The following is a 22,444-nucleotide window of genomic DNA, read 5'->3' on the forward strand; positions in this document are numbered from 1 at the left end:
ACACATCTTGAATCAACATTAGTTCAAAATTCTTATGTTTTTGACCACATAACTTACATTCCCACATGATAAAACAAATGATAGTTTCAATCAACATCAATAGATAAACTCCATGAAATGAAAGATTGTGCTGTTTGATAAATCATAATATGTTATGGTTAGATGTATCTGCTCTTTTTTATATTCCTGGCTCCCAGGATGAAAAAAAATCTTTAAATATACATTTCATGTACATAATAGTTTGTTTGCATATATCTCTTCAAAAAATACTTTATAGCAGTATATAAATAGGCTACCCACATGTTTAATTTTATAATTCTGCCCCAAAACTATGATCTGTTACATTTTCATAACATATTGATTTTGCCCAACATTAATAAAGCTGAAAAACTGTTGAAATGGAAATGCTTTAGTCTCCTACAATACAAACGGCAGAAAAAAAAAAAAAACAACCTACAGTAGTAACATTCATCAGTTGTTTAACCTGAGCGTTTGGTCTACTGAAAATGGCAGCTTTTTATCCTCCATGCATGCTCACATCCACACCACCCCTGCACAGACAGGTCAAGCACATGGATTCAGACAGTAGGAGGCCACAGTGCGCTCCCTACTGCTCTAATCAAGTGGGAAGTGTATAGCTAAAGATTAACCCCACTAGGCACACAGCTAGCAAACACCTTAAGGCAACCCTTGAGATGTGAGGTTAACTTGCAGAGTGCATTTACTGTTCTAGATCAAATGAGCCTGTGTGTATATATGTGTACGCATATCTATGCACATACACATACTTATATACTTTTCTATTCCTTAACCTTCCAAAACATGTCAATTTTTTAAATTTAGCTCAAAGTACTATATATTCTACCATTTAAGGCAAAGAAACTGTAATAAGAAAGGTCAGAAAATAGGCTTATGTTTATCCAAAAGCACATGACTGGCTTTTAAAAAAAATACATCACTTTAAAGTATGGATGTTGGGGCTCCTTGTTCAGAAGGAAGCCTGCTTCTCCCTCCCCCTCTGCCTGCCACTACCTCTGCTTGTGCTCTCTCGCTCACTCTGTCAAATAAATAAATAAAATCTTTAAGAAAGAAAGAGTGGACATTGATCACCAATATCTAAAAAATAAATCATTTCTAATGATAAACCTAAGTTTTTAAGGAAAAAATGATTTGAAGTACAGATACTGGATCCCCAACATTAAACAAACTTATTTTTTATTGACAAACGTGTCTTGGGGTGCAGTGGGAGGACCAGGAAAAGCAAATTCAGAATTCCAGGGAAGCAAAGTACACTGTGGAAAAAAATAGATACGTTTACGAACACTGAAACTTTCAACAAGCACAGTTTCTTTCTTTCTTTCTTTCTTTCTTTCTTTCTTTCTTTCTTTCTTTCTTTCTTTTTCTTTTTCTTTTTCTTCTTCTTTTTTTTTTTTTTTTTAAATCTCATGGCAGGGATGCCTGGGTGGCTCAGCAGTTGAACGTCTGCCTTTGGCTCAGGGTGTGATCCTGGTCCTAGGATCGAGTCCCACATCAGGTTCCCTGTGAGGAGCCTGCTTCTTCCTCTGCCTATGTCTCTGCCCTTCTCTCTATCTCTCATGAATAAATAAATAAAATCTTAAAAAAATAAATCTCATGGCAACTCATTTGGAATTTTAAATAAATATGCTTAAATTTATTCACATCTTCTGGTCCAGGCAGAGGTCTCATGCCATGACTCTGCTTGCTCTTGGTCAAATTCACCTATTAGTCTTCTGAAAGGTGTGATGTGAGCCACCTCGTTAGGAAGTTACTTCCATCTGTCTTTTTTATGATATGGGGCTGGACTGCTTGATCTTCTGATGTTTCTCATGAGACTTCTTCATGAACATCAGACATTCTTTTGAGCCCAGAGAAAACTGCTTTTGTTGTGCATACAGTTTAAGAAACCTTCTAGCGACAGTCTCCATACAGTCTGGCAGGCCAGACCCTGTACTCATCATACTCAGCACTAAAGCTATCCTTGTCTAATAGGAGATGATAGCAATGTATTTTGTCAAAATACTAGGACTTCAACTGTTGAAGGTGGCTACATGGAGGCAGCACAACCCTCTTTAACTCCTTCAATGGGATCTGGACCAGAGTTGGGAAGCTTGGCAATTTCCTCCCCTCATTTTATGGTTTTCTTCCTTTTCTTCAGTTACCTCAATGTCGTGCATTTTAATTTGGCCCTTTTCCTTCTGTTTTTAGACTTTTCTGGACTCTCTGTGAGACACTGAATGGTTTTCTTTCACAGGCTTTGGACACTATAGTACAACAGAACCAAGATTAAGGTTTCCAGAGATGTCCTAAAGGTATTTTTGTCTTGCTGGCCCTAAAAGATACTCGTGTTTTGACTAAAACTGTGTCAACAGTTAGGTCTTGAGTACCCCCTGCCGGCTGGAGTGCAAGGGGAACTGGAGTTCGAATTTACAGCCTGAGGAGGATTGGAGACCAGTCGGTGGGTTGAAGGCAGTGGTGGAGGGGGCAGCAGGAGGCCTGCAGCAGATTTTTCATTGATGGGAGTCAAGTGACCATTTCATGTTGGAGGCATTTGGCTGGTCAGGTGACATATTCAAGGTTTTTTTGTTTGTTTGTCTGTTTGTTTGTTTTTTTATCCATTAAAAGATCAATGAAACCTGAATGTAAAAGCCAATTCTGAGGAGAAGATGCAGCATCGCTACGAGAACATAGAGGAGATTCTGAATGGCTGGTGCTGGCAGCATGCTGAGAGAGATTTAGTTTGCTTGAGAGCACTGACTCTAACCATCTTCTATTATTTCACTGTATCTGGCCCATCTCTTTGAAGCTCTTTAAAACCATAATCCTTTAAGGTATATGAGAGGTCTTTAGGATTCGGTTTGGCTACCTGTTGCAGAACTGCTCCCAGGTTTCTCGCAGGCCTTCAGGAACATAAGTATATCACCCTGTCCCTCTGTCACCACTGAGAACTACTGCTGCTACAGTGTGTCTTCTGAATAATATTTCCAAGGTTCATGTGGGTTGAGCCTTTCCTCTAAGGCACTACATCTGAAACAGCTTGAGGCACTTCCAAATTTGCACTCTTTTCGCTACACAGGGTCTGATGACTACTGGGCTGCAGTTGTGGGATTCCTCTGCCTGCATCATTCTTTCTCTATCATCTCATCCATGTCGTTCATCGCACATACTGTAACTTTACCAGGTATAAACCCCAGGCAATTGAGACGGGGGGCTCCAGAGCTAGAGAATGTTGACTGGATGAGGTCAAAGTTGCCCTGAGGGTGGTCTTTACCCACATTTGACAAACATAAGTGAAGGTGTACCCTTCATCGAGGAGATCTTTTTCTTAGGATTTTTGACAAGCCCTAGGAGCCCTTGGAACTGAACTGAAGGTCAGAAAGGAATCAAATTTGTGTGGTTCTGTTAGGTCTTGAGTGTCCAGATTGCTGTCATGAGCTTCACATACAGTTGGGTGACATTGTCTTGGCCCAGCCGCCTGCATGACAGCCACCAGCACTGTCCTGCCCCCTGGGCTCTAGCCTCCACGACCACCCTTGGCTGTTCCAGCTTCTGCATCCACCTCCACAGCCACGGTCATCCCGCTGCTCACCTACCGTCATATACCCAACTACCAATGGTTTTTAGATGAAAAAAAATACATGCTGTGATGATTGGTGTGTAAAGGGAATGTTATAAGACAAAAAATATGGATCATTTATTTTAACTCCATTATGATGAACTTCAGAGTCTAAACTTTTAACTTGTTGATTTTAACAGAAATAAGAAAATTATTTTCCCACAACTCATAGATCTTTACAACGGTAAGTAGCTCAAAATATAGATATGTTTTATTTTGTATAGAATTAGGGCTACAAAAATGTTTATAACTCATATTTTTGCACATATATTTGGTATCTAACATAAGCCTTGTTATAATTTCTAGCATACTTGATGCTACATGTTTGGATCGATCTACATAGAAGATATTAAAATATGACTCAAATAATACAAGTGTAGTTAGCATCATGAAAAAAATCCACCTACTTCTAGGAGGCTTGAAGACTCATCCCATCTTTTAAAAATTGTCTACCCTATCATCTTTTCAAAAAGGGAGTGCCATGCATGAATAAAGAGTAGGCAATAAACATTTTACTAACAGTATTAAAATGATCATGTACTCATACATTTTGGTCACAAGTGAGTTTTCAGTTTTTCTTCAGAAATGTCAATAAAAACATTATTGCTTTCAACATAATGTAACTGAGTTTCGTATTTTTTTATAGTTTCACTCTCTACTCTTTTTGAATGATGCTAGGTTATGGTAGAAGCCATAGCACTGAAATAATAATGCAAGATAACCAAAGGAAATGCGTTAACATAAATCAATGAATTCAACAATATTAGCCATTTAATCATTACAACCAAGTATTTGGGATTTTTTTTTCTGAAACATATTAGAAATTCTTTAAGCGAACTTCCTAGTGACTACCAGCACACACCAGGTAAAATGGTATGTAACATATGTGTTAACAGATTAATTGTGAAAATATTAGCTTCAGAGAAAATCTTACCCCTTATAGCCATAAGCCACACTATCTGCCTGATTTGAGGATAAAGATGTAAAAGGCCAAATTGTGGGATGCTTATTGTATCCCTTCGACCCCAGTGGGGATGAGAGTCAAATGTGGGAGAAACACACTCAAAATGAAGCACCATCTTCATAAATGAAAGAAAATGTACTGAGACTTCAAAACAGATATAGCATAGTTTCCCTAGTGTCCACTGAATTAGCATCTTAAATTTCTAATCTCATAGATTGATGATTACAATTTATTAATTTTAGTTGGACATCCTATCAAACAAATCCAAATAAAGACCTAGATTCCTATACTAGATTCCTTAAGGTTGTTAATTTCATAGAAATTCCATAATATACTACTGTGATACCCTTAACCATGTAGTTTTTTTCACTATATGAATGAGTCACAAAAAACTAATAATAAATACTGCTAGATACATAGTCAACCTATTTAAGAAAACTATTTTAAGAAGGGCCTTTGGTAGTCCAATAATAATAGATAATTTTGATAATTCATTGAAGCCTTATAATTCAGCCAATCCCATATTTATTTAATTTACAGTTAATGAAAGTCTTTCATTCATTCATTTATTCATCATGAATCTGTCCAAATAACAGATACTTATTGGACATACAGTGTGTCAAAACTAAACAGAATAAAGAAGTTATGGGCTGATAATGCTGCTATAAGTATTGGGCTGCACATGCCTCTTTGAATCAGTAATTTTCTGCCCTGTGGGTAAGTATCTACTAGTGCAATTGCTGGGACCTAGGGCAGTTTTTTTTTAACTTTTGGAGGAGCCTCCATACTGTTTTCCTAGTGGCTGCACCAGTTTGCATTCCCAGCAACACTGTAAGAGGGTTCCCCTTTCTCCACATCCTCAACATCTGTTGTTTCCTGTATTATTCATTTTAGACATTCTGATGGGTGTGAGGTGGCATCTCATCATGGTTTTGATTTGTATTTCCCTGAAGATGAGTGATCTTTTCATATGTCTGTTAGCTGCCTGTATGTCTTCTTTGAAAAAAATGCCTGTTCATGTCTTATGCCCATGTCTTACCTGGATTATTTGTTCTTTGGGTGTTGAGTTTGAGAAGTTCTTTATAGATTGTGGCTAATAACCCTTTATCAGATATGTCATTTGCAAAATCTTCTCCCATTCTATCACTTGCCTTTTAGTTTTGTTGATTGTTTCCTTCTCTGTGCAGAAGCTTTTTATCTTGATGCAGTCCCAATAGCTCATTTTGCTTTTATTTCCCTTGCCTCCAGAGACATGTCTAGTAAGAAGCTGCTATTTCCAAAGGTCAAGGAGGGTGCTGCCTGTGTTCTCCTCTAGGATTTTGATGGTTTCCTGTCTCACATTTATTTTATTTTTTTAAAGATTTTATTTATTCATAGAGACACAGAGGGAGAGGGAGAGAGGGAGAGAGGGAGAGAGAGAGAGAGAGACACAGGCAGAGGGAGAAGCAGGCTCCACACAGGGAGCCCGACCTGGGACTCGATCCCGGGTCTCCAGGATCAGGCCCTGAGCCGCAGGTGGCGCTAAACCACTGTGCCACCAGGGCTGCCTGCTGTCTCACATTTAGATCTCAGCCATAAAAAAAATAATAATAATAATAATAATAAAGAAAAAGAAATCTTGATATCTTGATTTTGCAATGATGGAGCTAGAGTATATTATGCTAAGCAAAATAAGATAGAGAAAGACAAATACCATATAATTTCATTCATATGTGGGATTTAAAAAACAAAACAAATGAACATAGGGGAATGGGGCATAAAAGAGAGAGGGAGGCAAACCATAAGAGACTCTTAACTATAGAGAACAAATTGAGGGTTGCTAGAGGAGAAGTGGGCAGGGCTTGGGCTAAATGCATGATGGTTACTGAGGAGGGCAATTGTTGTGATGAGCGCTGGGTATTATATGTAAGTGATGAATCACTAAATTCTACACCTGAAACCAATTTTACCATACATGTTAACAGACTAGAATTTAATTTAAAACTTGAAATATAAAAAAGTTATGATGAGCACTGGGTGTTATGCTCTATGTTGGCAAATTGAACTCCAATAAAAAAAAAATTTAAAAAAAGTTATGGGCTGGACTATGTCTCCTTTTTTTTGCATCTACATTTTTCCTTAGAAACATTTATATCTAATGAGAGAAGATGTTAATTGAAAGACCCATAATATGAAGTGTAGTTTCAATGAGTTAAGGACAGAACTATTCCAATATGTACCTATATGTACATTTTGAAACATTTATATCTTAAGTTTTTATTTAAATTCTAGTTAGTTAATATACAGTGTAATATTAGTTTCAGGTATAAAATATAGTGATTCAGCACTTCCATACATCACCCAGTACTCATCACAATAAGTGCCCTCCTTAAATCCCATCACCTATTTCAGCCATCCCCCCAACCACCTCCCCTCTGGTAACCATCAGTTTGTTCTCTATAGTTAAAAGTCTGTTTCTTATTTTGCCTCTCTCATATTTTCCCCTATGATCATTTATTTTCTTTCTTAAATTCCACATATGAGTGAAATCATATGATATTTGTCTTTCTGATTGACTTATTTCCCTTAACATATTAACTAGCTCCATCCATGTCATTGCAAATGGCAAGATTTCATTCTTTTTGATGGATGAGTAATATTCCATTGTGTGTATAGGTGTGTGTATGTATGTGTGTACCCCACATCTTCTTTATCTATTCATCATTCAATGGACATTTGAACTGTATCTCCTCAAAATTCATAGGTTGAAGTCCTATCCCCCTCTACCACAGAATCTGACTGTATTAGGTGACAGGACCTATATAGATAGGACCTATACCTGAGCATTTTAAGTTAAAATGAGGCTGTTAGGGTGGGATCTAATTCAATCTGACAGGTATCCTTATAAAAAGAGGAAATATGGATACACAGAAAAACATCAGGGACATGGGGGCACATAGGAAAGACCATGTGAGGATGCAGTGAGAAGATAGCCATTTGAAAGCCAAGGAGAAAGGCCCCAGAAGGAGCCAAACCTGATACCTTGATCTTGGACTTCAAGCCTCCAGAACTGTGAGATGAAATTTCTGTTAACTAGGTTACCCACTTAACAGAAACTGGGTTACCCAGTCTTTGGTATTTTGTTATTGCAGCCCTAACAAACTAATAAAAAAGACATATTTAAGAGACACTGATTCTGTGGCATGGCACAAAATATCTCACGAAACTAAAGTTGTTGAAATTAAAGATATATTTATTACAGGTGGAAATTTTAGAAAATACACTTCAATTACTAGGGTAAAATTATTTAAAATTGTTTAAATAGAAGATATTTTTAATCATTCATTGATTCAACTTCCAAAATACATAAATGCTATCACTTTGTAATTTTATGTTTTATGTGGGGAAGATACAAGTATTTCAAGCTAAACAACTTAGATTTAAGTGTTAGGTTAGTCAGTTGCTTGGATCACAAACGTGCATGTCTTCTCAAATTACAAAAGAATTTGTTTTAATATTTAATTATTTTTGAGAGAGAGAAAGAGCAGACAGGGGTGGGGAGGAGCAGAGGGAGAAGGAAAAGCAGACTCCATGCTGAGCATAGAGCTGATGCAGGGCCTGATCTCATGACTCTGAGATCATGACCTCAGCCAAAATCAAGAGTCAGATACTCAACTGATTGAGTACACCACAGGTACACCACAAATAAAAAAATAAAAAAGTTTAAATACATCATTTTCTTATAATGACTCTGGCAATTCCTTGAGGGTTGTTGTTGTTGTTATTATTATTATTATTATTATTTTCCCTCCTCCCAAACAAAACCAAATGACTTTCAGGAAATTCATGGCTGCATCATTTCCTTTCTCTCAAAGAAAATAATCATACCAACCCCTTAAAGAATTGCTAAAATATTAAACAAGATTATGTATTGGAAAGCAGTTTTAATTTGAACTGAGTTACATAAGTGTTGATAGTTATTTACATTTTGTTTGATCATTGTGTTTACCTCAAATCTTCCAAGAACCAGCAAGGGTCATCTATTTTACTCTACTCACTCTAGAAAGGTAAATATTAAATCTCTACAAGTAGTTGTTTAGACTTGAAGTATATTCTTTTTTAAAGATTTCCAACACAAGAGAGTATTCATAGCCTTTATTAAAACATTCTACTGCTTTAACCTATCTTACTCTTAGAAAACTCTCAATGAACTGAATCTAAATCACTTCTGTTATAATGTGAGCATGATGCTTTTTACTCACCTCAGTTAAATTAGATAAGTGAATTAGAAATTGCTTGCTCATATGCTATACATCTCTGCCCACAGGTAGATTTTTGTAATGCCATATGCACAAATGTAAATAGATGTACACAGTGCTTGAATTTATGGACTTATCTGGTTATTGCTTAGAAATATTGGCTCTAATTTGAATTACAAAGAATAGAGCTAAGCAACTGGAAGATTATCAGTCAGCTCTATAATCACTCAAAGATGCTGGTTCCTTTCATTGCCTAAAGGGATGTAACAAGTCTAAGAGATTGGATCAAATGGGATTGACAGAAAGCTAAATAATTTTTTTTAAGAATCACTACATTAGGATTAGAAAACCTCTCTAGAGGAAAAAAAAGTGTTTCTCTGAGTTTTCACTTAAGTATATGAACCCTTTGGGCTCTTAGAAGTAATGCCTATTTTTGTAAAGCTATGTAAACATTATGTACATAAACAAAAATGATTATAATGTCTCATGAAGCGATAAGAAATTAATTTTTATTTATGTTCTCATTTTGTGTCAGCAGTGAGAGAAGCTAACGGTTGGTTCACTTACTCTAACATACTTTCATGGGCTAAATCACAACTCCATTATCATCTTATGCTTAGATCTGCAACAGGGATGCTCTCCCCTCCCATTTAATTATCATCCCATTTCGTCATGCACACCAAGTACATTTCTCATCTAAGTTTCCATGTTTGGTTGAGTTGATTTTTCAAAACAGAAGTGAAAAGTTGCTATCAGAGGAATATTTGGATAAAGGCAACTGAAGAAAATTTGGAAGGTAAAACTTAAGTATCTTGACCCTTGAATATACTGAGGCCAGGGATAGAATGTAGGAGCCGAACTGTGCCCAGCAAGACTGGCATGAAGAGATAAAGTGTTCCCAGGAGTACGTCCACTATGAAAGGAACGCTTATGTGCCATGGACCACACAATGCAGCAGCAACTAGGATGTACAAGAAAAGGAGTCAGCAAGCAGCCCATGTCATAGTCATTTGATTTTAGTTTCAGACTCTGGAATATAGTTACCAGCTAAATGAATTTTATGTGTGATGAGCCTTATGAAAAGTAACACTTCTGGATTTTTGTTTTCTTTCCTACTTTAAATACATAGCAAGTTAAAAAGGATAAGCAAGTTTACCTCACCAATGGTGAAATGGAAATACCATCGAGCAACTCATTGAAAGAAATAAAATAACACCCATCCTGAGACTAAAACAAGGCCAAGTACTAATGACTAATGTTTAGCCAACTCTATGAGTCTCTTCTCAATTTTGCTGTTTTTACAAACTGCTAACCAAAGCAGCATATTATAAAATGGCATGCCTTATATCTTCACTGTCTACCATATGGTCCAGGGTGGAAAAACATGTCCTGATGTACTGGGAAGCACTTATTGTAGGTTTCCCTGAAAAGATCATTCTTATTCCCTTTTAACTGATCCTGCAGTACTACCTGACTGATTTCAAGGAACCTGTGAGGGTATACTTGCCACTTCTAAAGGTACAGTTTACAGGTGACACCCAGACACTGAGATGAGTTAAGTAATTTATCTGAGACCACAGAGGCCACAGGATTGAGTTTCTGCAGTCTGACCTCAGATCCATCTGTCTACAAGTCTGTGTTCTTTTGTGATGTCCTTTACTCAGTGGAACAGACAACATTCAGTATGCCTTGTAATGTGTGCTACATAACCAAGCGAGATGTACATATGCTGAGTTGTTTTTGAGTATTTTCATATTTCATTTTTGCAGAAGTTTGACTGGATTGAACTACACATTTTATCTAACCTACCTGACAAGGGTGTGAAGCCTAATGTTATAATTTAATCTAAAATTTTTTTGACATTTTACCTCCCTATTTGTTTATTTTTCAAAATCAGAAAATACACTCCTAGATCAAGAAATGTGCTCTTTTCTGAAGTCTTATTTTTCAAAGGTAAACATGACTGTCTTGATTTGTTAATGAAATTTTGTCTTGGTGGTTGTGCTAAAAACATAGTGAGATTTTTAACATGAAGAAGCATGTTCCCCTGTGCCTTTAAGTCACTTCCATATATTATTTATTTTTACAAGTTTATGAAGTGCTAATGAATAAATCTGGAAAGGCTCGTTTGTTGTTGCTGTTATTATTTGCATGAAGGCTATTATGTAATGTTCTGTGGCAGCTTAATAGACTCTGCATTCTCCAGCTCCCACCATTCAATTGGGATACCGGAAAATAAAGAGCAGGAGTCCTAAGGAGCATTCCAGCACGAGTATGTCTATGTCAGGGTTCACTGCATTCCTGCTCATTCTTTGGTATTTTAAGGTTTTATGGTTCCTGATTGTTTTATTCCTCACAGTCTCTGGTCTTCTTGAGGGGAGCCCTTTACCATTGTACTTAATGTAAAACATGAACTTCACATAATATAGAGATATCTCAGAGCTCAATACCACCACTGTAGTTACTGATACAGGGATTTTCTCCTAAGTATTGTCTTAAACCTTTTTGTTCTTCCTTCTTCATGAAATACCTGCCAACCAGTCATTTATGGCAATAACAGAGCTATTCATGGTAAATTTGAAGAGCCAGAAGAGGTGAGAATCACAAGTGAAGCTTTGTCTTCTCCACCTCAAGTTCTAGATCTTTACTACTTATAATGGGCATTACTCATACAGCAGACTCCCTGAATCTGCTCAACTGATACACATCACCAGGCCTGAAGTACAGATTACTTGAATTCTTGTCCCAGTTCTACCATTGCCCAACTTAGTAATATCTCTCAGCAAACACATAATTTTATTATGGTTTAGATTTCCCACTAGTGAAAGGGAAATAGAAGTAGCTGGGCTGGTACCCTCCTAGCCAGGTCACTGTTAGGGTCAGATAGGTCAACGAATGTGAAAATGCTCCAAAAACTGTGATAAATTATTGAGAGCTTGTGACTGGTAAACATTCAGAGCTTAATTGGTAGAAAATTAGCTTTTGTTTCCAAATGTGATAAGTCTACAGCATAACAGAATTTTAATACAGAATATAGCAAAAGATTTCAGCATGACACTCAAACAACTAGCGTTTCATATTTTACTTACAGTCTATTATGGCTTATCTTTTATACAAGAGTTGAAAATATTTTTCTTTTAAATTATAAGCCAGGAACATAATCTAATATGTGTTTTATTTGGAATCAAGTGAGTGAAAAATGAATATCCCTCTATACTTCATTCTAACTACACATTGAAATACTCTACTTATAAGAAATCACAAATTCTAATGTGTATGCACAAAAAATGCATAAAATAACGTAAGTATTAGAGAATGGAGAATAATGGGGACTGTAAATAAATGGAGAGTTCATGCTAAAGGTGGCAAAGCTATTTAATTCTTACTGAGGTTAATATTCAGAACAGGCAAAGGATTACCAGATCATTTGCTTTTCCAAAGACGCTAGACATTTATAGTTTTATATTACATTTCCTAAACTTCAAACATTAGTAACTAGTAAAAGCATTATGTATTAAACACCATGTCAACTAAACAGAACTTTATTTGAATATACTTGTAATTTTATTTTTTATTTAAATTCAATTAGCCAACATATTGTACACACTTAGCTTCCAGTGTAGTGTTCAATACTTGTAATTTTAGATACAAAACACAAATTCCTAGAAAGACAGAAGCTACTCATACTGACAAAAAAAATAAATCTGGAAAATGGAGAAGAAACCTGAAAGTCTAAATAAAAAATGAAAAGTCTTATTTAAATATATTTAATCTTTCATTTAAAACTTCCCCAATAAAGAAAATTTATGGACCCAAAGGGAGAATTCTAAATCAAATCTTAGCAAATGTTAGCAAAGATATCTAGCAACAGGGCAGCCTGGGTGCCTCAGCGGTTTAGCACTGCCTTCAGCCCAGGGTTTGATCCTAGAGACCCAGGATCAAGTCCCATGTCAAGCTCCCTGCATAGAGCCTGCTTCTCCCTCTGCCTGTGTCTCTGACTCTCTCTCTCTCTCTCTGTGTGTGTTTCTCTCATGAATAAATAAATAAAATCTTTAAAAAAAAAGAAATCTAGCGACAAATAAAAAAGATTATATACATATCATATATGTTTGGTTTAGATCAGGAATGCAAAGCTCTTTTTACCCTAGGAAGTGAAACAGTGTGATTTTACACATTAAGAGAATAAAAAAGAAAACTAATAGGATCATTTTAAGTGATCCTGAAAAGAATATCTGCTAAAATTCAGTACCTGGTAATGATGAAGTCTTTTAGAATAGTACGAATAAAAAGCATCTACAACAAACCTACAAGCAATACCATACTTTATGGTGATTTACTGGAAGCCATACCTCTGAGACCTAAAATGAGAAACAGATCAACAATAATCTCATTGTGCTAGAGTATACAGCACAATATGGCAAGAAAAACTGATTAAATGAATAGTGATCAGAAAGGGAGAAGCAAAATTATAATCACAACCTGTATATGTATAGCTGAGTGATGCAACAGATAAACCATTCAAATTATAAGTAAATTCAGCATAATCCCTGGATACAAAGCCAAGGAAGAAAAATCAAGTTGTATTTCTCCCTATCAGTAAAAGACAAATAGAAAAATGAAATTTTGGGCAGCCCTGGTGGCTCAGCGGTTTAGCACTGCCTTCAGCCCAGGGCATGATCCTGGAGACCTGGGATCAAATCCCACGTCAGGCTCCCTGCATGGAGCCTGCTTCTCCCTCTGCCTGTGTCTCTGCGCCTCTCTCTCTCTCTCTCTCTCTCTCTGTGTGTGTGTGTCTCATGAATAAATAAATAAAATCTTAAAAAAAGAAAAATGAAATTTTGAAACGATACCATTTACAACAAAAATATAAAAAAATATCCAAAAAATGAATAAATATCATAAAAAGTCTAAGACCCACTATCCTGGAAACCATAAAACATTATTAAGAGAAAAAAATAAAGGCCTAAATAAATTAAAGGCTAGTCCATATTCATGAATTTAAAAACTTTACATAATAAAGATATTAGTTCACTACAAATTAATCCATATAGTCAATAAGCCCCAGTTATAATCACAGCAGGTTTGGGGGAAAAAACAAGCTGATTCCAAAATCTATATGAAAACGTGAATAAACAAAAATAATCAAGATAAATTTTTAAAAGGAAAGAACAAATGTGAAGGTTTTACATTAACGAAGATAGATTTACAGTTTCCTTCAGCTTGACTAAACTTTGATTATATGCCCCTTCTTTTTCTCAGAGCACTGGAACGCCTGGGTGGCTCAGTGGTTGAATGTTTGCCTTCAGCTCAGGGCGTGATCCTGGAGTCCCAGGATCGAGTCCCACTTTGGGCTCCCTGCATGGAGCCTGCTTCTCCCTCTGCCTGTGTCTCTACCTTTCTCTGTATCTCATGAATAAGTAAATAAATAAATAATCTTTAAAAAATCTGACAATATCAAGTACTTATGAGGATGTGAAGCAATTTGTACCTTTACTCACTACTGGGAAACTCTTCTGCAATGCCTATAAAGCTAAATATGCATATCCCCAGTAATTTCAATCTTGAGTATATACTCAATACAAAAGCATACATATTTTCACAAAAATACATGTACAACTATGTTCATACCAGCATTATTTAAAATGATCCTAACTGGAATCAGCCCAAATTTTCTGAACAGTAGAATATATAATTAAACTATATATTCACAAAAACGAATACTATCCAGCCACAAAAATTAAGGAATTAACGCTATAAGCATCACGGATGCCACTCACAAACGTGACATTGAGTTAAAAATGTCAATTACAAAACTATATATTATACAATTGCATTTACATTAAGTTAAAAATAAAACTATTCAGAGGCATTATAAATCAGGATAGAGGTTAACTTTGAGGAGGTGTGAAGTTTATGACTGATACAGCTCGATAGGACTGTGTCAATTGTTGGCAACATGTTATCTTCTTATCTGATATGGAACTAAAGGTGTGTTACCTTCGTGAAGTCTTTGACCTAAAATTATGATTTCTGTACTTTCCTAGGTGCTCTGATCAAAAAATTCTAATTGTGCTGTAATGTGAAGTTTAAGGATTATTTTAGAAACCAAAAAGACCAGAACTCTTTTCAGACAATATTAGAATTATCTTCATAAAGAATATCACATTCCAATATATTCATATATGTACACTTAAATTCATAAAGAATACTATCATCCCAATATATTTGCATATATTTCCCCATAATAATTTTCTCAAGGTTACACAGTAATTGTCTTCTGTGAAATTGAGAGATTAGGAGAAATCACACAGATCGGGACACTAGTCCTGTTCTGCCATTTGAAAGCTACATAAACTTGGACTTAATTCCACTATGCATTGGCTTTTTCATTTGTGAAATAGGGAGAGCATTACATACAAAGTATGTAAAATTTTTGGATGAGCACACAAAAGTGCTAATAATTATAATTATCACTTCATGGGCAACAATTGTTGACACTTGGCTTAGTGAAATTATTTCCATTAGTTTAAAAAATTTTTTAAACATACTTTTGATTTGCCAAGTATAGAATTAAAAACTGGAGAGAAACATCAAAAATATTTTCATCCATATCCTTCTTCATAAATATTCTTTCTTCTCAGTTCTATAGGCTTTAATATTCCCTAGACTCTTTCCCACTACAAATGATCCCAAAGGTATATACTATAAATAGTTTTAATTGCATTCCCCATTTTCAAGCCATGATAGAAAAGAGGACATTATAGCCTTTCTGAACAACTACCTTTTAGCAGACTATCTTCCTTTCAAACAACAAAGACATAATTATGATATGAGGTGCCTCAAAAAAGGGAGTGGTCATGTACAAAAAAAATGGCTTCATGGAGAAAAATCTGAACTGAGTTTTCTACATTAAGTAGTTTTTATTTTTTATTTTTTTTATTATTATTTTTTTTAATTTATGATAGTCACACAGAGAGAGAGAGAGAGAGAGGCAGAGACACAGGCAGAGGGAGAAGCAGGCTCCATGCACCGGGAGCCCGACGTGGGATTCGATCCTGGGTCTCCAGGATCACGCCCTGGGCCAAAGGGAGGCGCCAAACCGCTGCGCCACCCAGGGATCCCTACATTAAGTAGTTTTTAAAGCAGATGACAAACATGACTATTCTGAGTAATAGGAATAGCATATACAAGGACAGTGACAGTATCAGAAATGGCTTATAGAAATAGAATATAGGTTAAAGGATATGTGGAAGCTAATAGATGACCCGTATTGAGAAACAGGTAGGGGTCAGGAGCAATAAAAATCATTGCAGACTTAAGTTATTAGACTCTGTTGAGAATGGAAAGCAACTAAGGATTTTAAAAAGGGGAGAAACAGTAATAAATGGCTTTTGACAGCCCACAGCAATTTTAATGCAGAAATTAGATTAAAGAGAGGTAAGAATCCAGGCAAGGACTTTACCTAGGATAAATAGTGACAAGAACAAAGATTAAACAATTAATATGAGAGACAATGAAGAAATTCTGTGACTGATTACATGCAGAGGGCTCACAGGGACAGGAAAGGGAGGAGTTGGGAATGATTCCAGGTTTCTTGTACTGGTGTCATGGTGAATGGCTGTGTAATAACAAAAATGGGGAAACCAGCAAAGGATGAAGGTTTAGAGGGAAATAGGGCACAAGGAGTTAAGTTTCATCTCACTGAGCCTGAGATGCATTTTAGACTTCAAATCGGACGTATACAGAAAAAAGTGGGAAAGAGGAAATTGGGCTCAGGAAAGAAATCTGGGCAAAAGACACCAAGGCTAATTAGCTTTGGCTTATTTTTGATACAATCTTCTGAAGGAATACAGAGAAAAGCCTTCTTTCTACAAAACTATACCTGTCCCTAATCTCTGCTTAGGTTTTTCTTTAAATTAAATAATCCCTAGTTCTGTAAACATTCTTTAAGTGCCACCATCCTAGTAAAATCCAGTTAAAATGCTCAACTACAAAGTGTATTCAAACCAACTCATAATTATTAGTCCCTGTGGTCTAGATACCATACCATGCCCAGGAATGTACTAATTTACTAAGAATCTATATCATTTTCTTTCATTTAATATCAATCTTGTGCCCAAGAAGTGTCTGTCTGTCTCTCTCCATATATGGACACATATGCATGCATGTGCATATACACATATACATCCATACATTAAAAAATGTAAATGTATACATAAACCATATCTTCTTTATCCATTCATCTTTTGATGGGCACTGAGGCTCTTTCCACAGTTTGGCTATTGTGGACATGGCTGCTAGAAACATCGGGGTGCAGGTGTCCCGGAATATTACTCAGCCATTAGAAACGACAAATACCCACCATTTGCTTCAACGTGGATGGAACTGGAGGGTATTATGCTGACTGAAGTAAGTCAATCGGAGAAGGACAAACAGTGTATGTTCTCATTCATTTGGGGAATATGAATAATAGTGAAAGGGAATATAAGGGAAGGGAGAAGAAATGTGTGGGAAATATCAGAAAGGGAGACAGAACATAAAGACTTCTAACTCTGGGAAATGAACCAGGGGTGGTGGAAGGGGAGGAGGGCGGGAGGTGGGGGTGAATGGGTGACGGGCACTGAGGGGGACACTTGACGGGATGAGCACTGGGTGTTATTCTGTATGTTGGTAAATTGAACACCAATAAAAATTAATTTATTAAAAAAAAGTAAATGTGCATAAATGTAAGTGTATACATATACATATATATGTACACATCTGTACAAAGTTATACACATATATATTTACACTTACATGAATGGATGGGAAGTCAGACCTTCCTCATCAAAAACCTAATTGATTTAAAGATACTACTTTTTACAAGCAGCAAGATTTCAGACAAACATACCTTTCTTGAGTTAAAACATGAAAGACAAGAATATTACATTTGAACGTGACATTCTAACTTTACATGTCATTGTTATAAATTTTCTAAAGTCATGTGGGAGAGGAAATTATCCATTAACCACTCCTTTTCAGACAAAGTGTATACAGTATCCCAGCTAAAACCTCAAATGGCTTCTTTCCCCAAAACTTTCTGACATTGCAGAGTGAATAAAGGAATCCAATCATTTTCAGTCCAATTCTCTGGCACATAAATCAGGTACCAGGAAAGAATATATTAAAAACACGGACATTCTCCACCAGCCCACAGAGGGATAAGAAGGCTCACCTTATCCATAGACATACCATTGAAGGCTTTGCAAAATATTTTAGGTAAATCAAAATACTTTACATGCATTCCACTCCATCGGATCAACCAACTTAATAAATCCCCCAAAGAATCTGTCTTAATACTACTACTTAAGGGACACCTGGGTGGCTCAGCAGTTGAACATCTGCCTTTGGCCCAGGACGTGATCCCAGGATGCTGGTTCGAGTCCCACATCGGGCTCCTTGTGGGGGGCCTGCTTCTCCATCTGCCTATGTCTCTGCCTCTCTCTCTCTCTCTGTATCTCTCATGAATAAATAAATAAAATCTTAAAAAAATACTGCTACTTAATATTTGTACAAATTGCTTAATGTCATCTGATATAAAGTTGGTTTTCATGTCTTGATTTTAATGAATGTATGTTAGTTCTTAGAGTCCTTTTTTATCTTCAAAAATTCTTATTTTATTCAATAAACAAGTTGAGTAACTTCATTAGATGAGCAATAAACTGAATATGTATTTAATAATCTGTTCTAAAATTGTATTTTCTAAGTTATTCTTCTTCAGAAGAGGATGCTTGTCTGTGTACATTCTTTTGATAAATCTTTATTTCTCCATAATAATAGACAGTAACTTTAAGATGAAAGTCATTTAACATAATAGTCCAAATGCCTTTTATATGCCAAAAACTCTCCTGGGTCCAGGCCTTAGACAACTTTAATTCATCTAGTTGGACTCTCAAGTCTTTACATGCATAGAAGAACATATCTACAAATGGGACTTCAATAGCTCTGCCTTTTCTCTGGAAGGTGTTTTCATTAGAACAACTTCTAAAACTAGACGCCTATGTTTCCAGTTCTTTTTTATTTGAAACAACTCTCTCCCTAGAACAATAGATGTTCCTTATATTCTACTTATAGTCTTTCTTCAGTTTTTCAAATATAAAAGGCCCCATAGGACCCACGCACCTTCCAAACATCCTCTTTATTTTGTTTTAGTTTCTGTGTAAATGCTGTCTTCTCAAGAAAGCATCCCCTTACTACTCACATATAAAACTGCTCCCTTCTCCAGTCTTTTCCTTATAGTTCTTATCACCTTTTTCATAATATAAAACTTACTTATTTATTATGAGGTGTGCCTAGAATGTAAGCTTCATAGAGAAATCATTTATGCTTTGCCCATGTTTAACCTCAAAGCTTAGACTTGGCTGGCACCTAGTAGACATGCAAGACATATTTGTTGAATGAATAAATACTGTTCTTCTGTACAGAACACTTTCCTACCCTTTACTATGGCCTAATTAACTTCTACTTTTCTGACCTTCTACAGCAAGATAGGGCATCTAGCAATGTCTATTTTTGTCCACTGAATTCATCAGGGCCATAATTTTACATTACATCGTACTTGATTAGTGTGGGCCCAGGAGGGCAGGTGTCATGACTATTACCCCTGCTTCTCCCTGCCATTGTAGTCCCAGCTGTCATCCAGGCAGAGAGCTGCTGCTCCATACATGTTTGCTGACTGAATTTTAGTGGAGTTTAGTATCACACACCAATCCTAACTCTTAGGTAAGCCCCTTCTATCTGCCAAGTCTCCTCTAACATCACTCTTCTGAACTTCAGAATTGCAGCCAAATTTCAGTTTCTTGAGGATGCCATGCTCACCTCATCTTCTGTTTCCCCTTCCTGAAAACTACCCATCTACACCCATGTACTTTACACACACTTTATGCAGATCCCTCCAACATATCCTGCAGACCCTAGCTTAATCACTTTCCTAGGGAATCATCTTTGTCCTCAAATTTCAGTTGGAGTCATATAATTATGTTGTCACAAAACCTTGTTCTTTTCCTTCATAGAAATAAGCTATGTCCATTCTTAAACATTTGCTAATTTCTATAAATATTTGATTAAGGTCTATTTCCTCTGCTAGACTACAAGAACCAAGAGAGCAATCACCATGCCTACCATACCTACCATGGTGACCACGAATGAAAGGAATTAGCCTTTGATTTTAAAGAGGGAGCCTGGGAAATGGCTACTATTGTTTCTAGTTTCCAAGGAAGGCAGCAGGCTCACAGATTACTCACTCCTGACCCAGGATGGTAATGACAAATTCTCTTTTTGTTCACTGTTTTGCCTCTGTTACCCAGCACAATCCCAGGGACATAATAAGAACACAGTAAGTACTCACTGAGAAAATAAAAAACAAAATGCAGATGCTCAGAAAGACATATGATAATGTCCTCCAGAACTGAATACTCTACATAAATTACTAATCTCAGTTATTTAGCCAAGCTATTTCTCAATAAAATCAGTTAATGGGCATCACTGCTTACAAATCAGACTCTCTGTGCGTTGGCATCCTAGACACCTCTGAAGCTAAGGACAAGTTTATGACCTGTGGTGACATTGCTGAGGGACAAGTTGAACCTCTGAGAGAGAATCAAATTAATTTACAACAGACGGTACTTTTCAGAATATTATCCTTCATAAGCCATGCTATCTCAGAATCCCTAAGCATATGTTCTGACCTAACTTTGTTTTTCTTAATACTTTTTAACTGAATGGCTTCTAGAAGTCCTCTTAAAAAGTTAGAGAAAATCTAACTTATAATAAAGTTCATAGGATTAAGTCAACACACATAAAAATATTCTATAAGGAGTATTTTCAGAGTTCAAACTCCAGATGATAAGAACATGTCCCTCTCTAATTGTATTAAAACAAGGACTCTCCTTTTGCACTTAGATGGCACTTGGTTAAGCATCCAGCTTTAGCTCAGGTTGTGATCCCGAGATCCTGGGATCAAGTCCCACATCGGGCTCCCCTCAGGGACCCTGCTTCTCCCTCTGCTTATGTCTCTCTCTCTCTCTCTCTCTGTGTGTCTCTTAGGAATAAATGAAAAAAAAAGGATTCCCATTTCTAGTTTGCCTCATCTGCATCACTTCATTAAAGACCACTGGGTATCCATTTGGGGGCTTGAGATGGTGCCTCAGTACACTAGAGCAAAACAGATGAAAACATTGCAATGTGGGAAAAAGAGTGGGATAAACATTCAACACTAACAAGTCTAGGGGAATAAGCTATTGATGACCAGACCTAGCTCCAACAAAAGCCCTTGAGGATTCTTTTCAGATCCCTGCCAGTTTTGTTTTTCTTTTGTTTTATTTTGGCCCCTTGTATGGAGTCCATATACCTGTTTTTCTTTCCTAAAATTCTTCCTATTCTAACAGAATTCCTCTGGGCCCCGTATAAAATATACTAATGGCTCACAGTTTCTGGAGCACACATGGAATTCTTATTATGTGCAAAAAATACTTGCGTTGCTGTTAAAGTGACTGTTCTAATGTACTTGTTTATCTTTTTCTCCTTTATCATTTCTTCTCTCCTCCTCCTTCTCTACCAACTCTACTTTCTCTCCTTTTTCCTTTTAAAGTTCAACTAGATTAAGATTAGATTATATCATTTTCAAAGAACCCAAGAAAGAATCACCAAAATGTCAAAGTCACACAAAAGCCCAGCATTCCAGAACAATTCAAATCAATGGACAAATAAGGCACAGAATTCAAGCATGGATTCTTCTAAGATTGAGAAAAGTGATGGGATGGGAAGAAAGAAACATTAAGGCATTCTCCCCCAGGAATTCCTATTAATCCTGCCCTTTTAGACACTAGTCTAGATTAACCAAAAGTCAGGTCACAGTAAGGGAGTATGTAGAGGGAAATGAGAGTATCAAAAGGGAAAAGGGAGTTGTGGGGAAAAGAGGAGGCTAGGAGGTAGCAGTCAACACTAATTAATGGTGAGGCAATCACAGACAATGGGACATGGAGTCCGTATGATTTAGGAGAAGTCAATACATGCTCAGCTATCTTAGTAGATATATCTGGACCAATTATATAAAGACAGAAAATAAGGTGAAAATGAAAGCAAGTAGGAGAATAAATAGGGAAAAGCTTAGGGACACAACTCTTAATTTATCCTAAGTAAGCTCTAACCCAATCACCATCTGAGAGTGCTATGGACTATTTTTCAAGGTGGCCTGGCCTCACAGACGTCACCTCAGTATGATTACATTCTAAAGCTAATTGTCCTAGGTCTGATAATACCAAAGTGCGTATTTTTTCTCAGTTGCTGTTTTAATTAGAAATAGTCAATGACTTAGAGAAATGTCGGCCTTGATTTTTTTTTAACCAATCACTCTCCTAACTTCTGCCCCCTAGTCTTTTTTCACCTTCTCTGAAGATTTCTGAGGAATGCTAAGTATTAGATTTTTACTCATCTATAATTAGTTACAGGACTGTTTTATAAGAACTATGGAATTACTTTAAATGGTTATAGCAATGGACTATCAGTACAGTCCTTTAGCTGGTCATGAGTATGTATGTGTATAATACATTTGATCATATATGTGATGAT

General features: G+C 36.4%; 1 protein-coding gene and 1 pseudogene across 6 annotated transcripts in view; both read right to left on the minus strand.

Annotated features, from left to right (window-relative positions):
* Positions 1-22,444, minus strand: part of DMD (dystrophin) — a 2,039,779-nt gene that overhangs the window by 1,413,022 nt on the left and 604,313 nt on the right. The window lies entirely within an intron of this gene.
* LOC129517613 (RNA polymerase II elongation factor ELL2-like) lies at positions 1,673-3,573 on the minus strand (annotated as a pseudogene).

This window comes from Nyctereutes procyonoides, unplaced genomic scaffold (genome assembly GCF_905146905.1).
Source record: "Nyctereutes procyonoides isolate TBG_1078 unplaced genomic scaffold, NYPRO_anot_genome, whole genome shotgun sequence".
NCBI classification, from domain to species: Eukaryota; Metazoa; Chordata; class Mammalia; order Carnivora; family Canidae; genus Nyctereutes; species Nyctereutes procyonoides.